Source organism: Arachis ipaensis, chromosome B3 (genome assembly GCF_059453495.1).
Source record: "Arachis ipaensis isolate K30076 ecotype BB chromosome B3, ASM5945349v1, whole genome shotgun sequence".
NCBI lineage: Eukaryota > Viridiplantae > Streptophyta > Magnoliopsida > Fabales > Fabaceae > Arachis > Arachis ipaensis.
Genome location: NC_142438.1, coordinates 120,987,379 through 120,995,850, shown reverse-complemented (window position 1 = coordinate 120,995,850; position 8,472 = coordinate 120,987,379).

Below are 8,472 nucleotides of genomic sequence, written 5' to 3'. Positions count from 1 at the left end.
CCCATTTCTAGCATTTAACGCCAGCTTCTTGCCCATTCCTAGCGTTAAACGCCAGTCTAGTGCCCATTTCTGGCATTAAACGCCCAGAATGGTGCCAGACTGGGCGTTTAATGCCCATTCTGCTACCCTTACTGGCGTTTAAACGCCAGTAAGTTTCTCCTCCAGGGTGTTCTGTTTTTCATTCTGTTTTTCCTTCTATTTTTGCCTTTTCAATTGTTTTTGTGACTTCACATGATCATCAACCTATAGAAAACCTAAAATAACAAAAGAAAATAGAAATCTAACATAGATAAGTAAAAATTGGGTTGCCTCCCAACAAGCGCTTCTTTAATGTCAATAGCTTGACAGTGGCTCTTATGGAGCCTCACAGATGTTCAAAGCAATGTTGGAACCTCCCAACACCAAACTTAGAGTTTGAATGTGGGGGTTCAACACCAAACTTAGAATTTGACTGTGGGGGCTCTGTTTGACTCTGTATTAAGAGAAGCTCTTCATGCTTCCTCTCCATGGTGACAGAGAGATATCCTTGAGCTTTAAACACAAAGGAGTCTCCATTCACTTGAATGATCAATTCTCCTCTGTCAATATCAGTCACAGCTTTTGCTGTGGCTAGGAAGGGTCTACCAAGGATGATGGATTCATCCATACACTTTCCAGTCTCTAGGATTATGAAGTCAGCAGGGATGTAGTGGCCTTCAACCTTTACCAAGACATCCTCTACAAGTCCATAAGCCTGTTTCTTTGAATTGTCTGTCATCTCTAGTGAGATTCTTGCAACTTGTATCTCAATGATCCCTAGCTTCTCCATTACAGAGAGAGGCATAAGGTTTATACTTGATCCCAGGTCACACGGAGCCTTCTCAAAGGTCATGGTGCCTATGGTACAAGGTATTGAGAATTTTCCAGGATCTTGTCTCTTCAGAGGTAATTTCTGCCTAGTCAAGTCATCCAGTTCTTTGATGAGCAATAGAGGTTCATCCTCCCAAGTCTCATTACCAAACAACCTGGCATTTAGCTTCATGATTGCTCCAAGGTACTTAGCAACTTGCTCTTCAGTAACATCTTCATCCTCTTCAGAGGAAGAATACTCATCAGAGCTCATGAATGGCAGAAGTAAATTCAATGGAATCTCTATGGTCTCTGTGGGAGCCTCAGATTCCCATGGTTCCTCATCAGGGTACTCCATGGAGGTCAGTGGACGTCCATTGAGGTCTTCCTCAGTGGAGATCACTGCCTCTTCCTCCTCTCCAGGTTCGGCCATGGGAGACGTGTTTATGGCCTTACACTCTCTCTTTGGATTCTCTTCTGAATTGCTTGGGAGAGTACTAGGAGGGAGTTCAGTAATTTTCTTACTCAGCTGACCCACTTGTGCCTCCAAATTTCTAATGGAGGATCTTGTTTCAGTCATGAAACTTTGAGTGGTTTTGATTAGATCAGAGACAATGGTTGCTAAATCAGAGTGGCTCTGCTTAGAATTCTCTGTTTGTTGCTGAGAAGATGATGGAAAAGGCTTGCTATTGCTAAACCTGTTCATTCCACCATTATTGTTGTTGAAACCTTGTTGAGGTCTCTGTTGATCCTTCCATGAGAGATTTGGATGATTTCTCCATGAAGGATTATAGGTGTTTCCATAGGGTTCTCCCATGTAATTCACCTCTTCTATTGCTGCGTTCTCAGGATCATAAGCTTCTTCTTCATAGGAAGCTTCCTTATTACTGCCTGTTGCTGCTTGCATTTCAGACAGACTCTGAGAAATCATATTGACTTGTTGGGTCAATATTTTATTCTGAGCCAATATGGCATTCAGAGTATCAATCTCAAGAACTCCTTTCTTCTGAGTTGTCCCATTATTCACAGGATTCCTTTCAGAAGTGTACATGAATTGGTTATTTGCAACCATTTCAATGAGTTCCTGAGCTTCTACAGGCGTCTTCTTCAGATGAAGAGATCCTCCAGCAGAGCTATCCAATGACATCTTGGATAGTTCAGACAGACCATCATAGAATATACCTATGATACTCCATTCATAAAGCATGTCAGAAGGACACCTTCTGATCAGTTGCTTGTATCTTTCCCAAGCTTCATAGAGGGATTCACCTTCCTTCTGTCTGAAGGTTTGGACTTCCACTCTAAGCTTGCTCAATTTTTGAGGTGGAAAGAACTTTGCCAAGAAGGCATTGACTAGCTTTTCCCAAGAGTTTAGGCTTTCTTTAGGTTGTGAATCCAACCATGTCCTAGCTCTGTCTCTTACAGCAAAAAGGAAGAGCATAAGTCTGTAGACTTCAGGGTCAACCCCATTGGTCTTGACAGTGTCACAGATTTGCAAGAATTCAGCTAAGAACTGATGAGGATCTTCCAATGGAAGTCCATGAAACTTGCAATTCTGTTGCATTAGAGAAACTAATTGAGGCTTAAGCTCAAAGTTGTTTGCTCCAATGGCAGGGATTGAGATGCTTCTCCCATAGAAGTCGGGAGTAGGTACAGTAAAGTCACCAAGCACCTTCCTTGCATTGTTGGCATTGTTGTTTTCGGCTGCCATGGCTTCTTCTTCCTTGAAAAGCTCTGTTAGGCCCTCTAGAGAGAATTGTGCTTTAGCTTCTCTTAGCTTTCTCTTCAAGGTCCTTTCAGGTTCAGGATCAGCTTGAACAAGTATGCCTTTATCTTTGTTCCTGCTCATATGAAAGAGAAGAGAACAAGAAAGTAGGGAGTCATCTATGTCACAATATAGAGATTCCTTGATGTGTCAGAGGAAAAGAAGAATAGAATTAGGAGGTAGAGAGAGAAGAATTCGAACTTATCAAGAGGGATAGAGTTCGAATTGCACCTTGAGGAGGAGTGTTAGTTCCTTAAATAGAAGGATGTGAGAAGAGGGAAAGAATTTTCGAAAATTAATTAAAAGATTTTGAAATAATTAAAAGAAATTTTTGAAAATTTGATTGATGATTTTCGAAAACTAAGATTGGGAAAGAAATAAAGTGATTTTTGAAAAAGATTTTGAAATTAGAAATTAAAAAGATATGATTGAAGGTTAATTTTGAAAAAGATGTGATTGAAAAGATATAATTGAGAAGATATGATTGAAAATCAAACTAAAAAGAGAAAATTTTAAAATTAAAGTTGATTACTTGACTAACAAGAAATTAGAAGATATGATTCTAGAATTAAAACTTTTGATCCTTTCTTAATAGGCAAGTAACAACTAGAAAATTTGAGGTAAATCATTAATTATAACAAGGATTTTTGAAAATAAAAAAAATGGAAAGAAATTGATTTTGAAGAGATATGATTGAAAAGATATGATTTGAAAAAGATTTGATTTTGAAAAATTATGAAGATTTGAAAAAAAATTTGAATTAAAAACAAAATCTTCCCTCTTGTGTCATCCTGCCGTTAAACGCCCAGAATGGCATCCATTCTGGCGTTTAACGCCCAAAACCTACCTTTTTGGGCGTTAAACGCCCAGCCTGGTTGGCGTTTAAACGCCAGTTTTCCTTCTTCACTGGGTGTTTTGAACGCCCAGCTTTTTCTGTTTGATTCTTCTGCTGAATGTTCTGAATCTTCAATTCTCTGTATTAATGACTTGAAAAGACATAGTTTTGAGAATTTTTTTTTTTTTTGAATTTTTCAATGATGAGAAACAATCAAAATACAACTAATCTTAGGAAACTCAAATCAAACAAACAATGCATGTAGGACACCAAACTTAAAAATTTTCATATAAGAGACACTAACAAATTGAGAATGCATATGAGAAACAACAAAATACACAAAACAAGAGAATTTAAAGATCAGAGCAATGAAATCATCAAGAACAACTTGAAGATTAATGAAGAACATAATGCATGTAAATTTCGAAAATTATGGGTATGCAATTGACACCAAACTTAAAATTAGACACTAGACTCAAACAAGAAACATAAAATGTTTTTTATTTTTTATGGTTTTATAAATTTTTTTTGTGATTTTTCAAAAATTGAGTGGAAAAGAGAATAAAGGGGTTCAAAATTTTTAATAAGAATTCCAGGAATCATTGTAATGCTAGTCTAAGACTCCGGTCCAGGAATTAGACATGGCTTACTAGCCAGCCAAGCTTTCAATGAAAGCTCTGGTCTAAAACACTAGACATGGCCAATGGCCAGCCAAGCTTTAGCAGATCATTGCTAATAACAGCAAAATTGATAGGAATCAACAAGCTCTTGTGATGATAAGTTGAAACCTCGGTCCAATAAGATTAGACATGGCTTCACAGCCAGCCGGACTTCAACAAATCATCACGAAACTTTAGAATTCATTCTTAAAAACTCTGAAGAACAAAATAAAATTTTTTTTTTGAATTTTTCGAAAATAAAAATAAAATAAAATTACCCAATCTAAGCAACAAGATGAACCATCAGTTGTCCAAACTCGAACAATTCCCGGCAACGGCGCCAAAAACTTGGTGCACAAAATTGTGATCATCAACAATGGCGCCAATAGAATTGGAGCTCTCAAACGTGAATCACACTTTGTCACAATTCCGCACAACTAACCAGCAAGTGCACTGGGTCGTCCAAGTAATACCTTACGTGAGTAAGGGTCGATCCCACAGAGACTGTCGGCTTAAGCAAGCTATGGTCACCTTGTAAATCTCAGTCAGGCTAAATTCAGATGGTGATGGAGAATTGATAATTAAAAGATAAATAAAACATAAGATAAAGATAGAGATACTTATGTAATTCTTTGGTTGGAATTTCAGATAAGCGTATGAAGATGCTTTGTTCCTCCTGAACCTCTGCTTTCCTTTTGCCTTCTTCCAATCATTCATACTCCTTTCCATGGCAAGCTTTATGTTGGGCATCACCGTTGTCAATGGCTACTTCCCGTCCTCTCAGTGAAAACGTTCCAATGGCGATGTCACCGCACAGCTAATCATCTGTCGGTTCACGATCATGTTGGAATAGGATCCATTGATCCTTTTGCGTCTGTCACACGCCCAACAATCGCGAGTTTGAAGCTCGTCACAGTCATCCCTTCCCAGATCCTACTCAGAATACCACAGGCAAGGTTTAGACGTTCCGGATCTCAGGAATGACCGCCAATAATTCTAGCCTATACCACGAAGGTTCCAATCTTAGATTAGAAACCCAAGAGATACGCATTCAAGCCATTGCTAGTAGAACAGAGGTGGTTGTCAGGCACATGTTCATAGGTAAGAATGATGATGAGTGTCACGGATCATCACATTCATCAAGTTGAAGAACGAATGAATATCTTGGAGAAGAAATAGACTTGAGTTGAATAGAAAAACAATAGTACTTATATTAATTCATGAAGAACAGCAGAGCTCCACACCTTAATCTATGGTGTGTAGAAACTCTACCATTGAAAATACATAAGAACAAGGTCTAGGCATGGCTGTGAGGCCAGCCCCCAAACGTGTCTAAGATAGCATAAGACTTATCAAAGATCTATGAAAATACAATAGCAAAAGGTCCTATTTATAGAAAACTAGTAGCCTAGGGTTTACAGAAATAAGTAATTAATACAGAAATCTTCTTCCGGGACCACTTGGTGTGTGCTTGGGCTGAGCATTGAAGCTTTCATGTGTAGAGACTTTTCTTGGAGTTAAACGCCAGCTTTTGTGCCAGTTTTGGAGTTAAACGCCAGAATTCTTGAGCTGACTTGTTACGCCTATTTGGGCCACCAAATCTCGAGCAAAGTATGGATTATTATATATTGCTGAAAAGCCCAGGATCTCTAATTTCCAACGCAATTGAGAGCGCGCCAATTAGGCTTCTGTAGCTCCAAAAAATCCACTTTGAGTGCAGGGAGGTCAGAATCCAACAACATCTGCAGTCCTTTTTTAGCCTCTGAATCAGATTTTTGCTCAGGTCCCTCAATTTCAGCCAGAAAATACCTGAAATCACAGAAAAACACACAAACTCATAGTAAAGTCCAGAAGAGTGATTTTTATTTAAAAACTAATAAAAATATAATAAAAACTAATTAAAATATACTAAAAACATACAAAAAACAATGCCAAAAGGCGTATAAATTATCCGCTCATCAGTAGCGCGCGTGTTAACACACTTGTTTGGGTGAGCGTCCTTTTTATTGGGTTTGGTCCAACTTGTATGACTTGTAAACAAAAATGACTTGTATGTGTAGCACTTCTGGTCATCTAACAAAGAAGAGATTGTACACGATGGTAGAAGTGCTGAAACCCAACTACTTTACGGCGAAAGGGTTCTCTCGCTTCCTATACCACTACAGGGTAACACGCTACCATCTAGTAGTGTTTCTAGTAGCACTCCAGGTCACTTTCTGGCTTTGAATCTCTCAGCAATGAATCTGATCACAATTGATGATAGGCCAAGTAACTATGATGTGTCTGGTGAAATGGAGCTTGAGGTTGGGTTGAAGTTTCTTAATAGAGAAATAACCATGCTTGCTATTATGAATTATAACATTTGTAAAAGTGAAAATACAAATTGGTAGAGTCAGATCATTCTAGGTATGTGTGTAGATACAAGCAGTTTGGAGACCATTGTCAGTGGATGATAAAGGTTACAAGGACTAGAGCTTTAATGTTTCGGAAAATTCAAAAATACCAAGGGCCTCATAGTTGTTTGACAAGTTCAATGTCGCAAGATTATTGATGAGCGGATAATTTATACGCTTTTTGGCATTATTTTTACATAGTTTTCAGTATGATTTAGTTAGTTTTTAGTATATTTTTATTAGTTTTTAATAAAAATTCACATTTCTGGACTTTACTATGAGTTTGTGTGTATTTTCTGTGATTTCAGGTAATTTCTGGCTGAAATTGAGGGACCTGAGCAAAAATCTGATTTAGGCTGAAAAAGGACTGCAGATGTTGTTGGATTCTGACCTCCCTGCACTCAAAGTGGATTTTCTGGAGCTACAGAACTCCAAATGACGCGCTCTTAATTGCGTTGGAAAGTAGACATCCAGGGCTTTCCAGCAATATATAGTAGTCCATACTTTGATTAAGGATAGATGATGTAAACTGGCGTTCAACGCTAGCTCCATGCTGCATTCTGGAGTTAAACGCCAGAAACAGGTTGCAAAGTGGAGTTAAACGCCAGAAATAGGTTACTAACTGGCGTTCAACTCCAAGAGAAGCCTCTACACGTGTAAAGCTTAATGCTCAGCCCAAGCACACACCAAGTGGGCCCCAGAAGTGGATTTCTGCATCATTTACTCGTTTTTGTAAACCCTAGTAACTAGTTTAATATAAATAGAACTTTTTACTATTGTATTAAGGGATCTTTGATCAGTTTTATGCTATCTTAGACTTTCATGGGGGCTGGCCATTCGGCCATGCCTGGACCATTATCACTTATGTATTCTCAACGGTAGAGTTTCTACACACCATAGATTAAGGTGTGGAGCTCTACTGTTCCTCATGAATTAATACAAAGTACTACTATTTTTCTATTCAATTCAAGCTTATTCCGCTTCTAAGATATTCATTCGCACCCAAGAACATGATGAATGTGATGATTATGTGACGCTCATCATCATTCTCACTTATGAACGCGTACCTGACAACCACTCCATTCTACATGCAAACAAGCTAGAATGAGTATCTCTTAGATATCTAATACAGGGGACCGAGTCTGAGATATTAGAATCTTCGTGGTATAAGTTAGAACCCATGGATGGCCATTCTTGAGATCCGGAAAGTCTAAACCTTGTCTGTGGTATTCCGAGTAGGATCTGGAAAGGGATGGCTGTGACGAGCTTCAAACTCGCGAGTGCTGGGCGTAGTGATAGACGCAAAAGGATAGTAAATCCTATTCCAGCATGATCGAGAACCGACAGATGATTAGCCATACAGTGACAGCGCATTGGACCATTTTCACAGAGAGGATGGGATGTAGCCATTGACAACGGTGATGCCCTACATACAGCTTGCCATGGAAAGGAGTAGGAATGGTTGGATGAAGACAGCAGGAAAGCAGAGGTTCAGAGGAACGAAAGCATCTCTATACGCTTGTCTGAAATTCTCACCAATGAATTACATAAGTATCTCTATCTTTATGCTTTATTTATCTTTTAATTATCAAATATCCATAATCAATTAAATCCGCCTGACTGAGATTTACAAAGTGACCATAGCTTGCTTCAAGAACAATCTCCGTGGGATCGACCCTTACTCACGTAAGGTTTATTACTTGGACGACCCAGTGCACTTGCTGGTTAGTTGTGCGAAGTTGTGACAAAGAATCAAGATTATGAACGTGCGTATAAAGTTTTCAGCGCCGTTACCAAGGAATGGAACCGTCACGATTTCTGCGCACCAAGTTTTTGGCGCCATTGCCGGGGATTGTTCGAGTTTGGACAACTGACGGTTCATCTTGTTGCTCAGATTAGGTAATTTTGTTTTAATTTTAAGCTTTTTATTTCTTATTTTCGAAAAATACAAAAAAAAAAGATTTTTCTTTTTTCGTTTTTCCCAATTAATTT